The sequence below is a fragment of the Mobula birostris genome, chromosome 23 (assembly GCF_030028105.1).
Source record: "Mobula birostris isolate sMobBir1 chromosome 23, sMobBir1.hap1, whole genome shotgun sequence".
NCBI lineage: Eukaryota > Metazoa > Chordata > Chondrichthyes > Myliobatiformes > Myliobatidae > Mobula > Mobula birostris.
Window position 1 is genome coordinate 43,065,431 of NC_092392.1, and position 24,498 is coordinate 43,089,928.

A 24,498-nucleotide genomic window follows, 5' to 3' on the forward strand; every position below is an offset into this window, starting at 1 on the left:
CAGATGATGTTGGTCCTAGGGAAAAAGTACATTGTGATTCAAGTGGATCAGGAAGCTTAAATTATGAATCAGAAAAAAGAATCAGACCGATTGAATTTTTCAATTAATATTTAGGAAGCAACAGCTAGATTATTATAAGTGACTAATCGATTCTTGCTTGGTCAATGTTCTAACACACATCACTTAGTAAGCATGTCATCATGAGTATATGAAGATGTTTGGAAAATTTGCTTGGAATTCGAAATAGATATTATTTTGATGAACTGGGGAGAAGTTGTGAAGGGAAATTGGTAAGCGCAGGATAAAGATTCTCTTTCAGTGACTGAGGCTGTCAATTTGGATGTGCATTCCACGAGGAAAGAATGCTCCAACTCTTCGTCGATGAAGTATTCATTAGGTATCAGGCGACATGCTATATTCAGAAATCTCGCTTTTATTAAAGATCGTCAGCATATTTTGAAGACGGAGAGACCAGTGCACTGAAAAGTCATTCTTCCAGTCATTCAATTATCGTGTCTACCAGATACTGCCATGCTCATTGCTGTTTTTGAGATTACTGATGGCAGTTCAATTCCACAAGGCCTGCTGAATTCATCAACCATTCCGGTATTTTTGCAGAAAGTGCTTGTAATTGTAGTCAGAAGCAATATCAGCAATTTCTCCCGAAGTTAGATTGAATGCAATATTGTGATATGGAGCAGAGAAGTTGTGAGGTAGAAAGGAATGGTTTGCGAATGATATTACTCACCTGATGTGGTACTGACTGTGGGTCCTGTTGATGTTGATGTTGTTGGTGTGGTTCCTAATGAAACATAAGGATATAATATTCAATCACAGGAAACAAGTGTTGGTTGTTGCAGTGGAATGTATTGAGGACTTTGACATGTCAGTAGTTTAGTTTACAGTCAGTATCCAACATTTTTCAGAGGGCTTCTTATCCAAATTTTTGAGGCAAAATAAGGTAGAATTTATTGCATTTATTTGGAGCTATAGTAGTAAAATTGAAGCATCACAACTGAGGGGACATCTTGTGCAGGTATCCACACATTCTCTAAAGAGTTTGTGATGTTTACTGAAATGACTTTCTTTACCTGTGGTGGAACTTGTTGTGGACACTGTTGTACCAGTTGGTGTTGGTGTTGACCCTGGAGAAGAAATACAATAGCGTTTCAAGTCAAGCAGGAATCTTAAGTTAAAAGTGCAAGGAGTCACTTTTAACTTGACTTAAGAAAGAATAATTTGACTGACTTAAAGATTTGAAGATCTATTGAGGAAGATATAGCCAGTTTATATTGATTGTTATTGACCAATTGATTCTTAGTTTGTCAATGATGTCATGCCCATTATTTGGAAAGCATGTTATCCGTGGGTGCAGGAATTTATTCAGAATATTTAAGTGGAATTGTAAGCAGAAATTTATTATGAGGACGCGTGCTGAGGTGTGAATCAAAATTTGTTCAGAGACTGATAAAAAATTTCCTTCCCTGACTGAATTTGAGAAGTTGGTTGTGGTTCACTGAGGAATGAATGTCCCAAGTCTTTGTCAATAAGGTATTTAATAGTTTCCTGCTAATGTGGTAAATACAGAAATCTAGGTGTTGTTTATCACCCACAGCATGTTTCTTGGAGGATGAGGGTATTTTATTTGAAAATCATTGTGAATGTAATTTGATTTTTGTATCCAATCAACTGTGCCATGATCAATGTGGCTTTTCAACGTATAGTGTGCGCAGAGCTCCAGAGGGCACCTGGTCAGCTTACATGCCATTTTGATATTTGCACTGTGAGAGTTTGTAATTTTAATTCAGAAGATACGCAAGTGATTCTTCCACATTTCATGTGCCATTCACATCTTAGAATCTACAAATGAGAAGCAGAAGGGGAATGTAATGTTTGGTGTTGTAAACTGTTATATTACTAACCTGATGTGGTACTAACTGTGGGCCCTGTTGTAGTTGTCGTTCCTGTTGTTTGTAATGAAAGAAAAGAACATTATTGTAAAGTATGGTAGGTAAAATTTTAGTGTTGCTGCTGACTGTATCAAAGGTATAGATAACAATAGCAACTGAAGAACTTCATATTTGCTCAATTGATTTTCAGATTTCACAGCAACTTGGTCTGATAATTATGAGCGAAAATCTGAGAGACTGAAATATCTATTGACTGCAGTAATCGTATAAAAGGATATTGTAAACTTGGTGTTAGGTTTCGGGGAAATGTCAAGTCATTATCTTAAAATTAGTGTATATTGACCTGAAGTATGTTCCTTACCTGTCGTGGAAGTGGTCGTCGAGACAGTTGTTCCAGTTGTAGATGATGTTGGTCCTAGGGAAAAAGTACATTGTGATTCAAGTGGATCAGGAAGCTTAAATTATGAATCAGAAAAAAGAATCAGACCGATTGAATTTTTCAATTAATATTTAGGAAGCAACAGCTAGATTATTATAAGTGACTAATCGATTCTTGCTTGGTCAATGTTCTAACACACATCACTTAGTAAGCATGTCATCATGAGTATATGAAGATGTTTGGAAAATTTGCTTGGAATTCGAAATAGATATTATTTTGATGAACTGGGGAGAAGTTGTGAAGGGAAATTGGTAAGCGCAGGATAAAGATTCTCTTTCAGTGACTGAGGCTGTCAATTTGGATGTGCATTCCACGAGGAAAGAATGCTCCAACTCTTCGTCGATGAAGTATTCATTAGGTATCAGGCGACATGCTATATTCAGAAATCTCGCTTTTATTAAAGATCGTCAGCATATTTTGAAGACGGAGAGACCAGTGCACTGAAAAGTCATTCTTCCAGTCATTCAATTATCGTGTCTACCAGATACTGCCATGCTCATTGCTGTTTTTGAGATTACTGATGGCAGTTCAATTCCACAAGGCCTGCTGAATTCATCAACCATTCCGGTATTTTTGCAGAAAGTGCTTGTAATTGTAGTCAGAAGCAATATCAGCAATTTCTCCCGAAGTTAGATTGAATGCAATATTGTGATATGGAGCAGAGAAGTTGTGAGGTAGAAAGGAATGGTTTGCGAATGATATTACTCACCTGATGTGGTACTGACTGTGGGTCCTGTTGATGTTGATGTTGTTGGTGTGGTTCCTAATGAAACATAAGGATATAATATTCAATCACAGGAAACAAGTGTTGGTTGTTGCAGTGGAATGTATTGAGGACTTTGACATGTCAGTAGTTTAGTTTACAGTCAGTATCCAACATTTTTCAGAGGGCTTCTTATCCAAATTTTTGAGGCAAAATAAGGTAGAATTTATTGCATTTATTTGGAGCTATAGTAGTAAAATTGAAGCATCACAACTGAGGGGACATCTTGTGCAGGTATCCACACATTCTCTAAAGAGTTTGTAATGTTTACTGAAATGACTTTCTTTACCTGTGGTGGAACTTGTTGTGGACACTGTTGTACCAGTTGGTGTTGGTGTTGACCCTGGAGAAGAAATACAATAGCGTTTCAAGTCAAGCAGGAATCTTAAGTTAAAAGTGCAAGGAGTCACTTTTAACTTGACTTAAGAAAGAATAATTTGACTGACTTAAAGATTTGAAGATCTATTGAGGAAGATATAGGCAGTTTATATTGATTGTTATTGACCAATTGATTCTTAGTTTGTCAATGATGTCATGCCCATTATTTGGAAAGCATGTTATCCGTGGGTGCAGGAATTTATTCAGAATATTTAAGTGGAATTGTAAGCAGAAATTTATTATGAGGACGCGTGCTGAGGTGTGAATCAAAATTTGTTCAGAGACTGATAAAAAATTTCCTTCCCTGACTGAATTTGAGAAGTTGGTTGTGGTTCACTGAGGAATGAATGTCCCAAGTCTTTGTCAATGAGGTATTTAATAGTTTCCTGCTAATGTGGTAAATACAGAAATCTAGGTGTTGTTTATCACCCACAGCATGTTTCTTGGAGGATGAGGGTATTTTATTTGAAAATCATTGTGAATGTAATTTGATTTTTGTATCCAATCAACTGTGCCATGATCAATGTGGCTTTTCAACGTATAGTGTGCGCAGAGCTCCAGAGGGCACCTGGTCAGCTTACATGCCATTTTGATATTTGCCATGTGAGAGTTTGTAATTTTAATTCAGAAGATACGCAAGTGATTCTTCCACATTTCATGTGCCATTCACATCTTAGAATCTACAAATGAGAAGCAGAAGGGGAATGTAATGTTTGGTGTTGTAAACTGTTATATTACTAACCTGATGTGGTACTAACTGTGGGCCCTGTTGTAGTTGTCGTTCCTGTTGTTTGTAATGAAAGAAAAGAACATTATTGTAAAGTATGGTAGGTAAAATTTTAGTGTTGCTGCTGACTGTATCAAAGATATAGATAACAATAGCAACTGAAGAACTTCATATTTGCTCAATTGATTTTCAGATTTCACAGCAACTTGGTCTGATAATAATGAGCGAAAATCTGAGAGACTGAAATATCTATTGACTGCATTAATCGTATAAAAGGATATTGTAAACTTGGTGTTAGGTTTCGGGGAAATGTCAAGTCATTATCTTAAAATTAGTGTATATTGACCTGAAGTATGTTCCTTACCTGTCGTGGAAGTGGTCGTCGAGACAGTTGTTCCAGTTGTAGATGATGTTGGTCCTAGGGAAAAAGGACATTGTGATTCAAGTGGATCAGGAAGCTTAAATTATGAATCAGAAAAAAGAATCAGACCGATTGAATTTTTCAATTAATATTTAGGAAACAACAGCTAGATTATTTTAAGTGTCTAATTGATTCCTGCTTGGTCAATGTTCTAACACACATCACTTAGTAAGCATGTCATCATGAGTATATGAAGATGTTTGGAAAATTTGCTTGGAATTCGAAATAGATATTATTTTGATGAACTGGGGAGAAGGTGTGAAGGGAAATTGGTAAGCGCAGGATAAAGAATCTCTTTCAGTCAGTGAGGCTGTCAATTTGGATGTGCATTCCACAAGGAAAGAATACTCCAACTCTTCGTCGATGAAGTATTCATTAGGTATCAGGCGACATGCTATATTCAGAAATCTCGCTTTTATTAAAGATCGTCAGCATATTTTGAAGACGGAGAGACCAGTGCACTGAAAAGTCATTCTTCCAGTCATTCAATTATCATGTCTACCAGATACTGCCATGCTCATTGCTGTTTTTGAGATTACTGATGGCAGTTCAATTCCACAAGGCCTGCTGAATTCATCATCCATTCCGGTATTTTTGCAGAAAGTGGTTGTAATTGTAGTCAGAAGCAATATCAGCAATTTCTCCCGAAGTTAGATTGAATGCAATGTTGTGATATGGAGCAGAGAAGTTGTGAGGTAGAAAGGAATGGTTTGCGAATGATATTACTCACCTGATGTGGTACTGACTGTGGGTCCTGTTGATGTTGATGTTGTTGGTGTGGTTCCTAATGAAAAATAACGATATAATATTCAATCACAGGAAACAAGTGTTGGTTGTTGCAGTGGAATGTATTGAGGACTTTGACATGTCAGTACTTTAGTTTACAGTCAGTATCCAACATTTTTCAGAGGGCTTCTTATCCAAATTTTTGAGGCAAAATAAGGTAGAATTTATTGCATTTATTTGGAGCTATAGTAGTAAAATTGAAGCATCACAACTGAGGGGACATCTTGTGCAGGTATCCACACATTCTCTAAAGAGTTTGTGATGTTTACTGAAATGACTTTCTTTACCTGTGGTGGAACTTGTTGTGGACACTGTTGTACCAGTTGGTGTTGGTGTTGACCCTGGAGAAGAAATACAATTGCGTTTCAAATCAAGCAGGAATCGTAAGTTAAAAGTGCAAGGAGTCACTTTTAACTTGAGTTAAGAAAGAATAATTTGACTGACTTAAAGATTTGAAGATCTATTGAGGAAGATATAGGCAGTTTATATTGATTGTTATTGACCAATTGATTCTTAGTTTGTCAATGATGTCATGCCCATTATTTGGAAAGCATGTTATCCGTGGGTGCAGGAATTTATTCAGAATATTTAAGTGGAATTGTAAGCAGAAATTTATTATGAGGACACGTGCTGAGGTGTGAATCAAAATTTGTTCAGAGACTGATAAATAATTTCCTTCCCTGAATGAATTTGAGAAGTTGGTTGTGGTTTGCTGAGGAATGAATGTCCCAAGTCTTTGTCAATAAGGTATTTAATAGTTTCCTGCTAATGTGGTAAATACAAAAATCTAGGTGTTTTTTATCACCCACAGCATGTTTCTTGGAGGATGAGGGTATTTTATTGGAAAATCATTGTGAATGTAATTTGATTTTTGTATCCAATGAATTGTGCCATGATCAATGTGGCTTTTCAAAATATAGTGTGCGCAGAGCTCCAGAGGGCACCTGGTCAGCTTACATGCCATTTTGATATTTGCACTGTGTGAGTTTTTAATTTTAATTCAGAAGATATGAAAGTGATTCTTCCACATTTCATGTGCTACTCACATCTTAGAATCTACAAATGAGAATCAGAAGGAGAATGTAATGTTTGGTGTTGTAAAATGTTATATTACTAACCTGATGTGGTACTAACTGTGGGCCCTGTTGTAGTTGTTGTTCCTGTTGTTTCTAATGAAAGAAAAAAACATTATTGTAAAGTATGGTAGGCAAAATTTTAGTGTTGCTGCTGACTGTGTCAAAGGTACAGAGAACAATAGCAACTGAAGAACTTCATATTTGCTCAATTGATTTTCAGATTTTACAGCAACTTGGTCTGATAATTATGAGCGAAAATCTGAGAGACTGAAATCTGTATTGTCGGCAGTAATGGTATCAAAGGATATTGTAAACTAGGTGTTAGGTTTAGGAGAAATGTCAAGACATTATCTTAAAATGAATTTATATTGACCTGAAGAACATTCCTTACCTGTCGTGGAAGTGGTCGTCGACACAGTTGTTCCAGTTGCAGATGATGTTGGTCCTAGGGAAAAAGTACATTGTGATTCAAGTGGATCAGGAAGCTTAAATTATGAATCAGAAAAAAGAATCAGACCGATTGAATTTTTCAATTAATATTTAGGAAGCAACAGCTAGATTATTATAAGTGACTAATCGATTCTTGCTTGGTCAATGTTCTAACACACATCACTTAGTAAGCATGTCATCATGAGTATATGAAGATGTTTGGAAAATTTGCTTGGAATTCGAAATAGATATTATTTTGATGAACTGGGGAGAAGTTGTGAAGGGAAATTGGTAAGCGCAGGATAAAGATTCTCTTTCAGTGACTGAGGCTGTCAATTTGGATGTGCATTCCACGAGGAAAGAATGCTCCAACTCTTCGTCGATGAAGTATTCATTAGGTATCAGGCGACATGCTATATTCAGAAATCTCGCTTTTATTAAAGATCGTCAGCATATTTTGAAGACGGAGAGACCAGTGCACTGAAAAGTCATTCTTCCAGTCATTCAATTATCGTGTCTACCAGATACTGCCATGCTCATTGCTGTTTTTGAGATTACTGATGGCAGTTCAATTCCACAAGGCCTGCTGAATTCATCAACCATTCCGGTATTTTTGCAGAAAGTGCTTGTAATTGTAGTCAGAAGCAATATCAGCAATTTCTCCCGAAGTTAGATTGAATGCAATATTGTGATATGGAGCAGAGAAGTTGTGAGGTAGAAAGGAATGGTTTGCGAATGATATTACTCACCTGATGTGGTACTGACTGTGGGTCCTGTTGATGTTGATGTTGTTGGTGTGGTTCCTAATGAAACATAAGGATATAATATTCAATCACAGGAAACAAGTGTTGGTTGTTGCAGTGGAATGTATTGAGGACTTTGACATGTCAGTAGTTTAGTTTACAGTCAGTATCCAACATTTTTCAGAGGGCTTCTTATCCAAATTTTTGAGGCAAAATAAGGTAGAATTTATTGCATTTATTTGGAGCTATAGTAGTAAAATTGAAGCATCACAACTGAGGGGACATCTTGTGCAGGTATCCACACATTCTCTAAAGAGTTTGTGATGTTTACTGAAATGACTTTCTTTACCTGTGGTGGAACTTGTTGTGGACACTGTTGTACCAGTTGGTGTTGGTGTTGACCCTGGAGAAGAAATACAATAGCGTTTCAAGTCAAGCAGGAATCTTAAGTTAAAAGTGCAAGGAGTCACTTTTAACTTGACTTAAGAAAGAATAATTTGACTGACTTAAAGATTTGAAGATCTATTGAGGAAGATATAGGCAGTTTATATTGATTGTTATTGACCAATTGATTCTTAGTTTGTCAATGATGTCATGCCCATTATTTGGAAAGCATGTTATCCGTGGGTGCAGGAATTTATTCAGAATATTTAAGTGGAATTGTAAGCAGAAATTTATTATGAGGACGCGTGCTGAGGTGTGAATCAAAATTTGTTCAGAGACTGATAAAAAATTTCCTTCCCTGACTGAATTTGAGAAGTTGGTTGTGGTTCACTGAGGAATGAATGTCCCAAGTCTTTGTCAATAAGGTATTTAATAGTTTCCTGCTAATGTGGTAAATACAGAAATCTAGGTGTTGTTTATCACCCACAGCATGTTTCTTGGAGGATGAGGGTATTTTATTTGAAAATCATTGTGAATGTAATTTGATTTTTGTATCCAATCAACTGTGCCATGATCAATGTGGCTTTTCAACGTATAGTGTGCGCAGAGCTCCAGAGGGCACCTGGTCAGCTTACATGCCATTTTGATATTTGCACTGTGAGAGTTTGTAATTTTAATTCAGAAGATACGCAAGTGATTCTTCCACATTTCATGTGCCATTCACATCTTAGAATCTACAAATGAGAAGCAGAAGGGGAATGTAATGTTTGGTGTTGTAAACTGTTATATTACTAACCTGATGTGGTACTAACTGTGGGCCCTGTTGTAGTTGTCGTTCCTGTTGTTTGTAATGAAAGAAAAGAACATTATTGTAAAGTATGGTAGGTAAAATTTTAGTGTTGCTGCTGACTGTATCAAAGGTATAGATAACAATAGCAACTGAAGAACTTCATATTTGCTCAATTGATTTTTAGATTTCACAGCAACTTGGTCTGATAATTATGAGCGAAAATCTGAGAGACTGAAATATCTATTGACTGCAGTAATCGTATAAAAGGATATTGTAAACTTGGTGTTAGGTTTCGGGGAAATGTCAAGTCATTATCTTAAAATTAGTGTATATTGACCTGAAGTATGTTCCTTACCTGTCGTGGAAGTGGTCGTCGAGACAGTTGTTCCAGTTGTAGATGATGTTGGTCCTAGGGAACAAGTACATTGTGATTCAAGTGGATCAGGAAGCTTAAATTATGAATCAGAAAAAAGAATCAGACCGATTGAATTTTTCAATTAATATTTAGGAAACAACAGCTAGATTATTGTAAGTGACTAATCGATTCCTGCTTGGTCAATGTTCTAACACACATCACTTAGTAAGCATGCCATCATGAGTATATGAAGATGTTTGGAAAATTTGCTTGGAATTCGAAATAGATATTAATTTGATGAACTGGGGAGAAGGTGTGAAGGGAAATTGGTAAGCGCAGGATAAAGATTCTCTTTCAGTGACTGAGGCTGTCAATTTGGATGTGCATTCCACGAGGAAAGAATGCTCCAACTCTTCGTCGATGAAGTATTCATTAGGTATCAGGCGACATGCTATATTCAGAAATCTCGCTTTTATTAAAGATCGTCAGCATATTTTGAAGACGGAGAGACCAGTGCACTGAAAAGTCATTCTTCCAGTCATTCAATTATCATGTCTACCAGATACTGCCATGCTCATTGCTGTTTTTGAGATTACTGATGGCAGTTCAATTCCACAAGGCCTGCTGAATTCATCAACCATTCCGGTATTTTTGCAGAAAGTGGTTGTAATTGTAGTCAGAAGCAATATCATCAATTTCTCCCGAAGTTAGATTGAATGCAATGTTGTGATATGGAGCAGATAAGTTGTGAGGTAGAAAGGAATGGTTTGCGAATGATATTACTCACCTGATGTGGTACTGACTGTGGGTCCTGTTGATGTTGATGTTGTTGGTGTGGTTCCTAATGAAAAATAAGGATATAATATTCAATCACAGCAAACAAGTGTTGGTTGTTGCAGTGGAATGTATTGAGGACTTTGACATGTCAGTACTTTAGTTTACAGTCAGTATCCAACATTTTTCAGAGGGCTTCTTATCCAAATTTTTGAGGCAAAATAAGGTAGAATTTATTGCATTTATTTGGAGCTATAGTAGTAAAATTGAAGCATCACAACTGAGGGGACATCTTGTGCAGGTATCCACACATTCTCTAAAGAGTTTGTGATGTTTACTGAAATGACTTTCTTTACCTGTGGTGGAACTTGTTGTGGACACTGTTGTACCAGTTGGTGTTGGTGTTGACCCTGGAGAAGAAATACAATAGCGTTTCAAGTCAAGCAGGAATCTTAAGTTAAAAGTGCAAGGAGTCACTTTTAACTTGAGTTAAGAAAGAATAATTTGACTGACTTAAAGATTTGAAGATCTATTGAGGAAGATATAGGCAGTTTATATTGATTGTTATTGACCAATTGATTCTTAGTTTGTCAATGATGTCATGCCCATTATTTGGAAAGCATGTTATCCGTGGGTGCAGGAATTTATTCAGAATATTTAAGTGGAATTGTAAGCAGAAATTTATTATGAGGACACGTGCTGAGGTGTGAATCAAAATTTGTTCAGAGACTGATAAAAAATTTCCTTCCCTGACTGAATTTGAGAAGTTGGTTGTGGTTCGCTGAGGAATGAATGTCCCAAGTCTTTGTCAATAAGGTATTTAATAGTTTCCTGCTAATGTGGTAAATACAGAAATCTAGGTGTTGTTTATCACCCACAGCATGTTTCTTGGAGGATGAGGGTATTTTATTGGAAAATCATTGTGAATGTAATTTGAGTTTTGTGTCCAATCAATTGTGCCATGATCAATGTGGCTTTTCAAAGTATAGTGTGCGCAGAGCTCCAGAGGGCACCTGGTCAGCTTACATGCCATTTTGATATTTGCACTGTGTGAGTCTGTAATTTTAATTCAGAAGATATGAAAGTGATTCTTCCACATTTCATGTGCTACTCACATCTTAGAATCTACAAATGAGAATCAGAAGGAGAATGTAATGTTTGGTGTTGTAAAACGTTATATTACTAACCTGATGTGGTACTGACTGTGGGCCCTGTTGTAGTTGTTGTTCCTGTTTTTTCTAATGAAAGAAAAAAACATTATTGTAAAGTATGGTAGGCAAAATTTTAGTGTTGCTGCTGACTGTGTCAAAGGTACAGAGAACAATAGCAACTGAAGAACTTCATATTTGCTCAATTGATTTTCAGATTTTACAGCAACTTGGTCTGATAATTATGAGCGAAAATCTGAGAGACTGAAATCTGTATTGTCGGCAGTAATGGTATCAAAGGATATTGTAAACTAGGTGTTAGGTTTAGGAGAAATGTCAAGACATTATCTTAAAATGAATTTATATTGACCTGAAGAACATTCCTTACCTGTCGTGGAAGTGGTCGTCGACACAGTTGTTCCAGTTGCAGATGATGTTGGTCCTAGGGAAAAAGTACATTGTGATTCAAGTGGATCAGGAAGCTTAAATTATGAATCAGAAAAAAGAATCAGACCGATTGAATTTTTCAATTAATATTTAGGAAGCAACAGCTAGATTATTATAAGTGACTAATCGATTCTTGCTTGGTCAATGTTCTAACACACATCACTTAGTAAGCATGTCATCATGAGTATATGAAGATGTTTGGAAAATTTGCTTGGAATTCGAAATAGATATTATTTTGATGAACTGGGGAGAAGTTGTGAAGGGAAATTGGTAAGCGCAGGATAAAGATTCTCTTTCAGTGACTGAGGCTGTCAATTTGGATGTGCATTCCACGAGGAAAGAATGCTCCAACTCTTCGTCGATGAAGTATTCATTAGGTATCAGGCGACATGCTATATTCAGAAATCTCGCTTTTATTAAAGATCGTCAGCATATTTTGAAGACGGAGAGACCAGTGCACTGAAAAGTCATTCTTCCAGTCATTCAATTATCGTGTCTACCAGATACTGCCATGCTCATTGCTGTTTTTGAGATTACTGATGGCAGTTCAATTCCACAAGGCCTGCTGAATTCATCAACCATTCCGGTATTTTTGCAGAAAGTGCTTGTAATTGTAGTCAGAAGCAATATCAGCAATTTCTCCCGAAGTTAGATTGAATGCAATATTGTGATATGGAGCAGAGAAGTTGTGAGGTAGAAAGGAATGGTTTGCGAATGATATTACTCACCTGATGTGGTACTGACTGTGGGTCCTGTTGATGTTGATGTTGTTGGTGTGGTTCCTAATGAAACATAAGGATATAATATTCAATCACAGGAAACAAGTGTTGGTTGTTGCAGTGGAATGTATTGAGGACTTTGACATGTCAGTAGTTTAGTTTACAGTCAGTATCCAACATTTTTCAGAGGGCTTCTTATCCAAATTTTTGAGGCAAAATAAGGTAGAATTTATTGCATTTATTTGGAGCTATAGTAGTAAAATTGAAGCATCACAACTGAGGGGACATCTTGTGCAGGTATCCACACATTCTCTAAAGAGTTTGTGATGTTTACTGAAATGACTTTCTTTACCTGTGGTGGAACTTGTTGTGGACACTGTTGTACCAGTTGGTGTTGGTGTTGACCCTGGAGAAGAAATACAATAGCGTTTCAAGTCAAGCAGGAATCTTAAGTTAAAAGTGCAAGGAGTCACTTTTAACTTGACTTAAGAAAGAATAATTTGACTGACTTAAAGATTTGAAGATCTATTGAGGAAGATATAGCCAGTTTATATTGATTGTTATTGACCAATTGATTCTTAGTTTGTCAATGATGTCATGCCCATTATTTGGAAAGCATGTTATCCGTGGGTGCAGGAATTTATTCAGAATATTTAAGTGGAATTGTAAGCAGAAATTTATTATGAGGACGCGTGCTGAGGTGTGAATCAAAATTTGTTCAGAGACTGATAAAAAATTTCCTTCCCTGACTGAATTTGAGAAGTTGGTTGTGGTTCACTGAGGAATGAATGTCCCAAGTCTTTGTCAATAAGGTATTTAATAGTTTCCTGCTAATGTGGTAAATACAGAAATCTAGGTGTTGTTTATCACCCACAGCATGTTTCTTGGAGGATGAGGGTATTTTATTTGAAAATCATTGTGAATGTAATTTGATTTTTGTATCCAATCAACTGTGCCATGATCAATGTGGCTTTTCAACGTATAGTGTGCGCAGAGCTCCAGAGGGCACCTGGTCAGCTTACATGCCATTTTGATATTTGCACTGTGAGAGTTTGTAATTTTAATTCAGAAGATACGCAAGTGATTCTTCCACATTTCATGTGCCATTCACATCTTAGAATCTACAAATGAGAAGCAGAAGGGGAATGTAATGTTTGGTGTTGTAAACTGTTATATTACTCACCTGATGTGGTACTAACTGTGGGCCCTGTTGTAGTTGTCGTTCCTGTTGTTTGTAATGAAAGAAAAGAACATTATTGTAAAGTATGGTAGGTAAAATTTTAGTGTTGCTGCTGACTGTATCAAAGGTATAGATAACAATAGCAACTGAAGAACTTCATATTTGCTCAATTGATTTTCAGATTTCACAGCAACTTGGTCTGATAATTATGAGCGAAAATCTGAGAGACTGAAATATCTATTGACTGCAGTAATCGTATAAAAGGATATTGTAAACTTGGTGTTAGGTTTCGGGGAAATGTCAAGTCATTATCTTAAAATTAGTGTATATTGACCTGAAGTATGTTCCTTACCTGTCGTGGAAGTGGTCGTCGAGACAGTTGTTCCAGTTGTAGATGATGTTGGTCCTAGGGAAAAAGTACATTGTGATTCAAGTGGATCAGGAAGCTTAAATTATGAATCAGAAAAAAGAATCAGACCGATTGAATTTTTCAATTAATATTTAGGAAGCAACAGCTAGATTATTATAAGTGACTAATCGATTCTTGCTTGGTCAATGTTCTAACACACATCACTTAGTAAGCATGTCATCATGAGTATATGAAGATGTTTGGAAAATTTGCTTGGAATTCGAAATAGATATTATTTTGATGAACTGGGGAGAAGTTGTGAAGGGAAATTGGTAAGCGCAGGATAAAGATTCTCTTTCAGTGACTGAGGCTGTCAATTTGGATGTGCATTCCACGAGGAAAGAATGCTCCAACTCTTCGTCGATGAAGTATTCATTAGGTATCAGGCGACATGCTATATTCAGAAATCTCGCTTTTATTAAAGATCGTCAGCATATTTTGAAGACGGAGAGACCAGTGCACTGAAAAGTCATTCTTCCAGTCATTCAATTATCGTGTCTACCAGATACTGCCATGCTCATTGCTGTTTTTGAGATTACTGATGGCAGTTCAATTCCACAAGGCCTGCTGAATTCATCAACCATTCCGGTATTTTTGCAGAAAGTGCTTGTAATTGTAGTCAGAAGCAATATCAGCAATTTCTCCCGAAGTTAGATTGAATGCAATATTGTGATATGGAGCAGAGAAGTTGTGAGGTAGAAAGGAATGGTTTGCGAATGATATTACTCACCTGATGTGGTACTGACTGTGGGTCCTGTTGATGTTGATGTTGTTGGTGTGGTTCCTAATGAAACATAAGGATATAATATTCAATCACAGGAAACAAGTGTTGGTTGTTGCAGTGGAATGTATTGAGGACTTTGACATGTCAGTAGTTTAGTTTACAGTCAGTATCCAACATTTTTCAGAGGGCTTCTTATCCAAATTTTTGAGGCAAAATAAGGTAGAATTTATTGCATTTATTTGGAGCTATAGTAGTAAAATTGAAGCATCACAACTGAGGGGACATCTTGTGCAGGTATCCACACATTCTCTAAAGAGTTTGTAATGTTTACTGAAATGACTTTCTTTACCTGTGGTGGAACTTGTTGTGGACACTGTTGTACCAGTTGGTGTTGGTGTTGACCCTGGAGAAGAAATACAATAGCGTTTCAAGTCAAGCAGGAATCTTAAGTTAAAAGTGCAAGGAGTCACTTTTAACTTGACTTAAGAAAGAATAATTTGACTGACTTAAAGATTTGAAGATCTATTGAGGAAGATATAGGCAGTTTATATTGATTGTTATTGACCAATTGATTCTTAGTTTGTCAATGATGTCATGCCCATTATTTGGAAAGCATGTTATCCGTGGGTGCAGGAATTTATTCAGAATATTTAAGTGGAATTGTAAGCAGAAATTTATTATGAGGACGCGTGCTGAGGTGTGAATCAAAATTTGTTCAGAGACTGATAAAAAATTTCCTTCCCTGACTGAATTTGAGAAGTTGGTTGTGGTTCACTGAGGAATGAATGTCCCAAGTCTTTGTCAATGAGGTATTTAATAGTTTCCTGCTAATGTGGTAAATACAGAAATCTAGGTGTTGTTTATCACCCACAGCATGTTTCTTGGAGGATGAGGGTATTTTATTTGAAAATCATTGTGAATGTAATTTGATTTTTGTATCCAATCAACTGTGCCATGATCAATGTGGCTTTTCAACGTATAGTGTGTGCAGAGCTCCAGAGGGCACCTGGTCAGCTTACATGCCATTTTGATATTTGCACTGTGTGAGTTTTTAATTTTAATTCAGAAGATATGAAAGTGATTCTTCCACATTTCATGTGCTACTCACATCTTAGAATCTACAAATGAGAATCAGAAGGAGAATGTAATGTTTGGTGTTGTAAAATGTTATATTACTAACCTGATGTGGTACTAACTGTGGGCCCTGTTGTAGTTGTTGTTCCTGTTGTTTCTAATGAAAGAAAAAAACATTATTGTAAAGTATGGTAGGCAAAATTTTAGTGTTGCTGCTGACTGTGTCAAAGGTACAGAGAACAATAGCAACTGAAGAACTTCATATTTGCTCAATTGATTTTCAGATTTTACTGCAACTTGGTCTGATAATTATGAGCGAAAATCTGAGAGACTGAAATCTGTATTGTCGGCAGTAATGGTATCAAAGGATATTGTAAACTTGGTGTTAGGTGTAGGAGAAATGTCAAGTCATTATCTTAAAATTAATTTATATTGAACTGAAGAACATTCCTTACCTGTCGTGGAAGTGGTCGCCGACACAGTTGTTCCAGTTGTAGATGATGTTGGTCCTAGGGAAAATGTACATTGTGATTCAGCTGGATCAGGAAGCTTAAAGTGTGAATCAGAAAAATGATTCAGACCAATTGAGTTTTTCAATTAACATTTAGGAAACTACAGTTAGATTATTGTAAATGACCAATCAATTCCTGTTTGGTCAATGTTCTAATACACATCGCTTACTAAGCATGTTATCATGAGTATCTGAAAAGGTTTGGGAGATTTGCTTGGAATTTGAAATAGATATTTATTAGATGAACTGGGGAGAAGGTGTGAAGGGAAATTGGTACGCGCAAGATAAAGATTCTCTTTCAATGACGGAGGCTGTTTGGATGTGCATTCCACAAGGAAAGAATGTTCCAGCTCTTCGTTGATGAAGTATTCATTAGGTATCAGGCAATATGCTATATTCAGATAGCTCGGTCTTATTAAAGATCGTCAGCATTTTGAAGATGAGAGCCAACTGTACTGAAAAGTCATTGGTACTATATTTTAATTTTCATGTCTACCAGATAGTGCCATACTCATTGCTGGTTTTAAGTTTACTGATGGCAGTGCAATCCCACAAGGCCTGGTCAATTCATCAGCTATTCCAGTATTTTCACAGGAAGTGGTTGTAATTGTAGTCCGAAGCAATATCAGTAATTGTTCCTGAAGTTAGATTGAATGCAATGTTGTGATATCCAGCAGAGAAGTTGTGAGGTAGAAAGGAATGGTTTGCGAAGGACATTACTCACCTGACGTGGTACTGACTGTGGGTCCTGTTGATGTTGATGTTGATGTTGTTGGTGTGGTTAGTAATGAAAAAAAAAAGGATATAATACTCAATCACAGCAAACAAGTGTTGGTTTTTGCAGCCGAATGTATCAAAGACATTGACATGTCAGTACTTTAATTTACAGTCAGTATCCAACATTTTTCAGAGGGCATTTTATCCAAAGTTTGAGGCAAAATAAGGAAAAATATTTTGCATTTATTTGGAGCTATAGTAGTAAAATTGAAGCATCACAACTGAGGGGACATCTTGTGCAGGTATCCACACATTCTCTAAAGAGTTTGTAATGTTTACTGAAATGACTTTCTTTACCTGTGGTGGAACTTGTTGTGGACGCTGTTGTACCAGTTGGTGTTGGTGTTGACCCTGGAGAAGAAATACAATTGCGTTTCAAGTCAAGCAGGAATCTTAAGTTAAATGTGCAAGGTGTCACTTTTGACTTGAGTTAAGAAAGAATAATTTGACTGACTTAAAGATTTGAAGATGTATTGAGGAACAAATAACCAGTTTATATTGATTCTTATTGAGCAATTGATTCTTAATTTGTCAATGATTTTCTGCCCAGTATTTGGAAAGCATGTTATCCGTGGGTACAGGAATTTATTCCGAATATTTAAGTGGAATTGTAAGCAGAAGTTTATTATGAGGACATGTGCTGAGCTGTGAATCGAAACTTATACATAGACTGATAAAAAATTTCCTTCCCCGACTGAATTCATGAAGTTGGTTGTGGTTCGCTGAGGAATGAATGTCCCAAGTCTTTGTCAATAAGTTATTTAGTAGTTTCCTTCTAATGTGGTAAATACAGAAATCTAGGTGTTGTTTATCACCCACCTCATGTTTCATGGAGGATGAGGGTATTTTATTGGAAAGTCATTGTCAAGGTAATTTGATTTTTGTATCCAATCAATTGTGCCATGCTCAATGCGACTTTTCAAAGTATAGAGTGCGCTGAGCTCCAGAGGGCACCTGGTCAATTTACATGGCATTTTGATATTTGCACTGTGTGAGTCTGTAATTTTAATTCAGAAGATATGAAAGTGATTCTTCCACATTTTATGTGCCATTCTACATCTTAGAATCTATCAATGAGAAGCAGAAGGAGAATGCAATGTTTGGTGTTGTAAAATGTTATATTACTAACCTGATGTGGTACTAACTGTGGGCCCTGTTGTAGTTGTTGTTCCTGTTAATTCTAATGAAAGAAAAGAATATTATTGTAAAGTATGGCAGGCAAACTTTCAGTGTTGCTGCTGACTGTGTCAAAGGTACAGAGAACAATAGCAACTGAAGAACTTCATATTTGCTCAATTGATTTTCAGATTTTACAGCAACTTGGTCTGATAATTTTGAGCGAAAATCTGAGAGACTGAAATCTGAATTGACTGCAGTAATGGTATCAAAGGATATTGTAAACTAGGTGTTAGCTTTCGGTGAAATGTCAAGTCATTATCTTAAAATTAGTTCATATTGTCTGAAGAATATTCCTTACCTGTCGTGGAAGTGGTCGTCGACACAGTTGTGCCAGTTGTAGATGATGTTGGTCCTAAGGAAAAAGTAGATTGTGTTTCAGCTGGATCAGGAAGCTTAAAGTATGAATCAGAAAAATGATTCATACCGATTGAACTTTTCAATTAATATTTAGGAAACTACAGCTAGATTACTGTAAGTGACCAATCGATTCCAGTCGGGTGAAAGTTCTAATACAGATCACTTACTATGCATGTCATCATGAGTATATGAAGATATTTGGAAAATTTGCTTTGAATTCGAAATAGGTATTTATTCAATGAACTGGTGAGAAGGTGTGAAGGGAAATTGGTAAGCGCAGGATAAACATTCTGTTTCAATGACTGAGGCTGTCAATTTCGATGTGCATTGCACGATGAATGAATGTTCCAGCTCTTCATTGATGAAGTATTCATTAGGTATCAGGCGAAATGCTATATTCAGAAATCTCACTTTTATTAACGATCATCAGCATATTTTGAAGATGGAGAGAGAACTGTACTGAAAAGTCATTGTTCCTGTCATTTAATTGTCATGACTACCAGATACTGCCATGCTCATTGCTGGTTTTGAGATCACTGATGGCAGTTCAATTCCACAAGGCCTGCTGAGTTCATCAGCTATTCCAGTATTTTCGCAGAAAGTGGTTTAATTGTAGTCCGAAGCAATATCACCAACTGTTCCTCAAGTTAGATTGAATGCAATGTTGTGATATCCACCCGAGAAGTTGTGAGGTAGAAAGGAATGTTTTGCGAATGATATTACTCACCTGACGTGGTACTGACTGTGGGTCCTGTTGATGTTAATGTTGTTGGTGTGGTTCCTAATGAAAAAAAAAAGGATATAATACTCAATCACAGCAAATACGTGTTGGTTATTGCAGCGGAATGTATTGAAGACTTTGACATGTCAGTACTTTAATTTACACTCAGTATCCAACAGTTTTCAGAGGGCATTTTATCCAAAATTTTGAGGCAAAATAAGGAAGAATTTTTTGCATTTATTTGGAGCTATAGTAGTAAAATTGAAGCATCACAACTGAGGGGACATCTTGTGCAGGTATCCACACATTCTCTATAGAGTTTGTGATGTTTACTGAAATGACTTTCTTTACCTGTGGTGGAACTTGTTGTGGACACTGTTGTACCAGTTGGTGTTGGTGTTGACCCTGGAGAAGAAATACAATAGCGTTTCAAGTCAAGCAGGAATCTTAAGTTAAAAGTGCAAGGAGTCACTTTTGACTTGAGTTAAGAAGGAATAATTTGACTGACTTACAGATTTGAAGATCTATTGAGGAACAAATAACCAGTTTATATTGATTCTTATTGACCAATTGATTCTTAGTTTGTCAATGAAGTCATGCCCAGTATTTGGAAAGCATGTTATCCGTGGGTGCAGGAATTTATTCAGAATATTTAAGTGGAATTGTAAGCAGAAATTTATTATGAGGACATGTGCTGAGGTGTGAATCGAAACTTATTCAGGGACTGATAAAAAATTTCCTTCCCTGACTGAATTTGAGAAGTTGGTTGTGGTTCGCTGAGGAATGAATGTCCCAAGTCTTTGTCAGTACGGTATTTAGTAGTTGTCTGCTAATGTGGTAAATACAGGAATCTCGGTGTTGTTTATCACCCACAGCATGTTTCTTGGAGGATGAGGGTATTTTATTGGAAAATCATTGTGAATGTAATTTGATTTTTGTATCCAATCAATTGTGCCATGTTCAATGTGGCTTTTCAAAGTATAGTGTGCGCAGAGCTCTGGAGGGCACCTGGTCAATTTACATGCCATTTTGATATTTGCACTGTGAGAGTTCGTAATTTTAATTCAGAAGATATGAAAGTGATTCTTCCACATTTCATGTGCTATTCAACATCTTAGAATCTACAAAAGAGAAGCAGAAGGAGAATGTAATGTTTGGTGTTGTAAACTGTTATATTACTAGACCCTGTTGTAGTTGTTGTTCTTGTTGTTTCTAATGAAAGAAAAGAATATTATTGTAAAGTATGGCGGGCAAACTTTCAGTGTTGCTGCTGACTGTATCAAATGTATAGAGAACAATAGCAGCTGAAGACCTTCATATTTGCTCAATTGTTTTTCAGATTTCACAGCAACCTGGTCTGATAATTTTGAATGAAAATCTGAGAGATTGAAATCTGTATTGACTGCAGTAATCGTACCAAAGGATATTGTAAACTAGGTGTTAGGTTTCGGAGAAATGTCAAGACAGTATCTTAAAATTAGTTTATATTGACCTGAAGAACATTCCTTACCTGTCGTGGAAGTGGTCGTCGACACAGTTGTGCCAGTTGTAGATGATGTTGGTCCTAGGGAAAAAGTAGATTGTGATTCAGCTGGATCAGGAAGCTTAAAGTATGAATCAGAAAAACGAATCAGACCGATTGAATTTTTCAATTAATATTTAGGAAACTGCCGCTAGATTATTGTAAGTGACCAATCGATTCCTGTTTGGTCAATATTCTAATACACATCACTTACTAAGCATGTCATCATGACTATATGAAGACGTTTGGAAAATTTGCTTGGAATTCGAAAGAGATATTTATTGGATGAACTGGTGAGAAGGTGTGAAGGGAAATTGGTAAGCGCAGGATAAAGATTCTCTTTCAGTGACTGAGGCTGTCAATTTGGATGTGCATTCCACGAGGAAAGAATGTTCCAGCTGTTCGTCGATGAAGGATTCATGAGGTATCAGGCAATATGTTATATTCAGATATCTCACTCTTATTAAAGATCGTCAGCATATTTTGAAGAAGTGAAATAAATCTTGGTAAGTGAAGGACAAAAAATTTCCTTCACTGTCTGAACTTGAGAAGTTGGTGATGGTTCACTGAGGAATGAATGTCCCGAGTCTTCGACAATATAGTACTTAGTTGTTACCCGCTAATGTTACCAGCTAAAATAATCAGAATTCGAGATGTTGTTTAACGTCAGCATGTTTCTTGGAGGGAGAAGATATTTTATTGCAAAGTCATTGTCATTTAAATTTGATTTTTGTGTCCAATCAAGTATGCCATGCTCAATGCTACTTTTCGAAGTTTCGACTGCATCTGATTCAAGAGGGCATATGGTCAATTTACATGCCATTTTGATATTTGCACAGTGTGAGTTTGTAACTTTCATTCAGAAGTTATAAAATGGTTCTTCCACATTATGTTTAATTTTGAGAAATGTTATATTACTAACCTGATGTGGTACTAACTGTGGGCCCTGTTGTAGTTGTTGTTCCTGTTGTTTCTAATGAAAGAAAAGAATATTATTGTAAAGTATGGCAGGCAAGCTTTCAGTGTTGCCACTGACTGTATCAAAGATAGAGAAAAACAGCAGCTAAAATCCTCAATTTTTTTTCAGATTTCACAATAACTTGGTCTGATCATTTTGATTAAAACGTGAGTGACTGCAAGCTTTATTCACAGCAAAAATGGTATCAAAGAAAATTGTCAACTCGGTGAGATCTGTCGGAGAAGTATCAAGTCATTGTCCTAAAATTAGTTTATATTTACTAGATGAATATTCCTTACCTGTCGTGGTACCGGTGGTGGACACAGTTGTTCCAGTTGTTGATGAAATTGTTCCTGGGGAAAAAGTACATTGTGTTTCAGCTGGATCAGGAAGTTCAAAATATGAATCAGCTAATATGTATCAGACTGACTTGAACTTTTCAATTACTATTCAGGAAACCATAGCTAGACTACTTAAGTGCAATTCTAAAGAGGTATTTATTATATGGGCATGTGCTATAATGTGAAAAGAGACTTGGGAAGAGAAGGATAAACAATTTCATTCACTGACTGAGTTTGAGAAGTTGGTGGTTGGTTGCCGTGGATTGAATATCCCAACTCTTCATCAATATAGTATTTAGTAGTTACCCAGTAATGTGCCTTATTCAGAAACCTAGGTGTTTTTTTAACGTCTGCAACCTTTTTCTTGGAGGGAGAAGATATTTTATTGCAAAGTCGTTTTGACTGAAATTTTATTTTTGTGTCCAATCAAGTGTGCCATGCTCAATGCTGCTTTTCAAAGTAGAGTGCACTCTGATTTCAGAGGGCACCTGGTCAATTTAAATGTCATTTTGATATTTGCACAATGTGAGTTTGTAACTTTTATTCAGTAGAGATATCAATGATTACTATCAACAGATCATTTGCAATACTCGAGGAAACAACACACTGGACCATTGCTACACCACCATCAAGAATGCCTACCGTGTTATTGCACACCCTCACTTCTGGATGTCTGATCACCTCGCCGTACTTCTATTCCCTGAGTATATGCAGAGACTGAAGACTGCAGCACTAGTAGTGAGGGCCAAGAAGGTATAGACAAGGGAAGCACAGGGGTGCTTACTGCTCTGAATTGGTGGACTGGACTGTATTCAGGGATTCATCTTCAAAACTGTATGGGTATGCTGCAGTTGTTATCAACTTCACTAAAACCTGTGTGGATGAGTGTGTGCCTACAAAGACATTCCCAAACCAAGAGCCGTGGAGGAACCAGGAGGTATTTGATGGCTAGATCTGTGGCTTTCAAATCTGGCAATCTAGGCCTAGACCGGAAAACCAGGTATGATTTTCAGAGGCCTTCTCAAGGGCGAAGAGACAATTTTGAATGAGGTTGGACGTGAGATCGGATGCACAACAACCCTGGCAGGGTTTGCAAGACATTACTTTCTACAAAGCGAAACCTAATAGCATGAATGACAGCGATGCTTCAATACTAAATGAACTCAATGCCTTCTATTCCCGCTTTGAAAGGGAAAACACAGCTGCAGCTGTTAAGATCCCTTCTGCACCTTATGACCTTGTGATCTCTGTTTCGGAAGCTGATGTTAGGCTGTCCTTAAAGAGAGTGAACCCTCGCAAGGTGGAAGGTCACGATGGAGTACCTGGTAAGGCTCTGAAAACCTGTACCAACCAACTGGCGGGATTAATCAAAGACATTTTCAACCTCTCACTGCTATGGGCGGAAGTTCCTACTTGCTTCAAAAAGGCAACAATTATACCAGTGTCTCAGAAGAATAATGTGAGCTGCCTTAATGACTATCGCCCAGTAGCACTCACATCTACAATGATAAAATGCTTTGAGAGGTTGGTCATGACAAGACTGAACTCTTGCCTCAGCAAGGACCTGGACCCATTACAATTTGACTATCGCCACAATAGGTCAATGGCAGACGCAATCTCAATTGTTCTTCACATGGCTTTAGACTACCTGGGCAACACAAACATCTATGTCAGGATACAGTTCATTGACCATAGCTTTCTATTTAATACCATCATTCCCACAATCCTGATTGAGAAGTTGCAGAACCTGGGCCTCTGTACCTCCCTATGCAATTGGATCCTCGACTTCCTAACCAGAAGACCACAGTCCATATGGATTGGTGATAACATCTCCTCCTCGTTGATGCTCACACTGGCACACCTCAGGGGTGTGTGCTTAGCCCACTGCTCTGTTCTCTATATGCACATGACTGTGTGGCTGGGCATAGCTCGAATACCGTCCATAAATTTGCTGATGATACAATCTCAGATGGTGATAAGAGCATGTACAGGAGTGAGATATGCCAACTAGTGGAGTGGTGCCATAGCAACAACCTGGCAGTCAACATCAGTAAGACGAAAGAGCTGATTGTGAACTTCCGGAGGGGTAAGATGAAGGAATCAGAAGGGGAGAGACTGCTCAAGTTGCTGGTTGTCAAGATTTCTGAGGATCTAACCTGGTCCCAACATATCATTGGAGCTATAAAGAAGGAAGGACAGCAGCTATACTTCATTAGGTGTTTGAAGAGATTCGGTTTGTCAACAAATACACTCAAAAACTTATATAGATGTACTGTGGAGAGCATTCTGACAGGCTGCATCATTGTCTGGTATGAAAGGGCTACTGCACAGGACGGAAAGAAACTGCAGAGGGTTATAAATTTAGTCAGCTCCCTACATAGTACCCAGGACATCTTCAAGGAGCAGTATCTCAGAAAAGCAGCGTCCATTATTAAGAACCTCCAGCACTCAGGGCA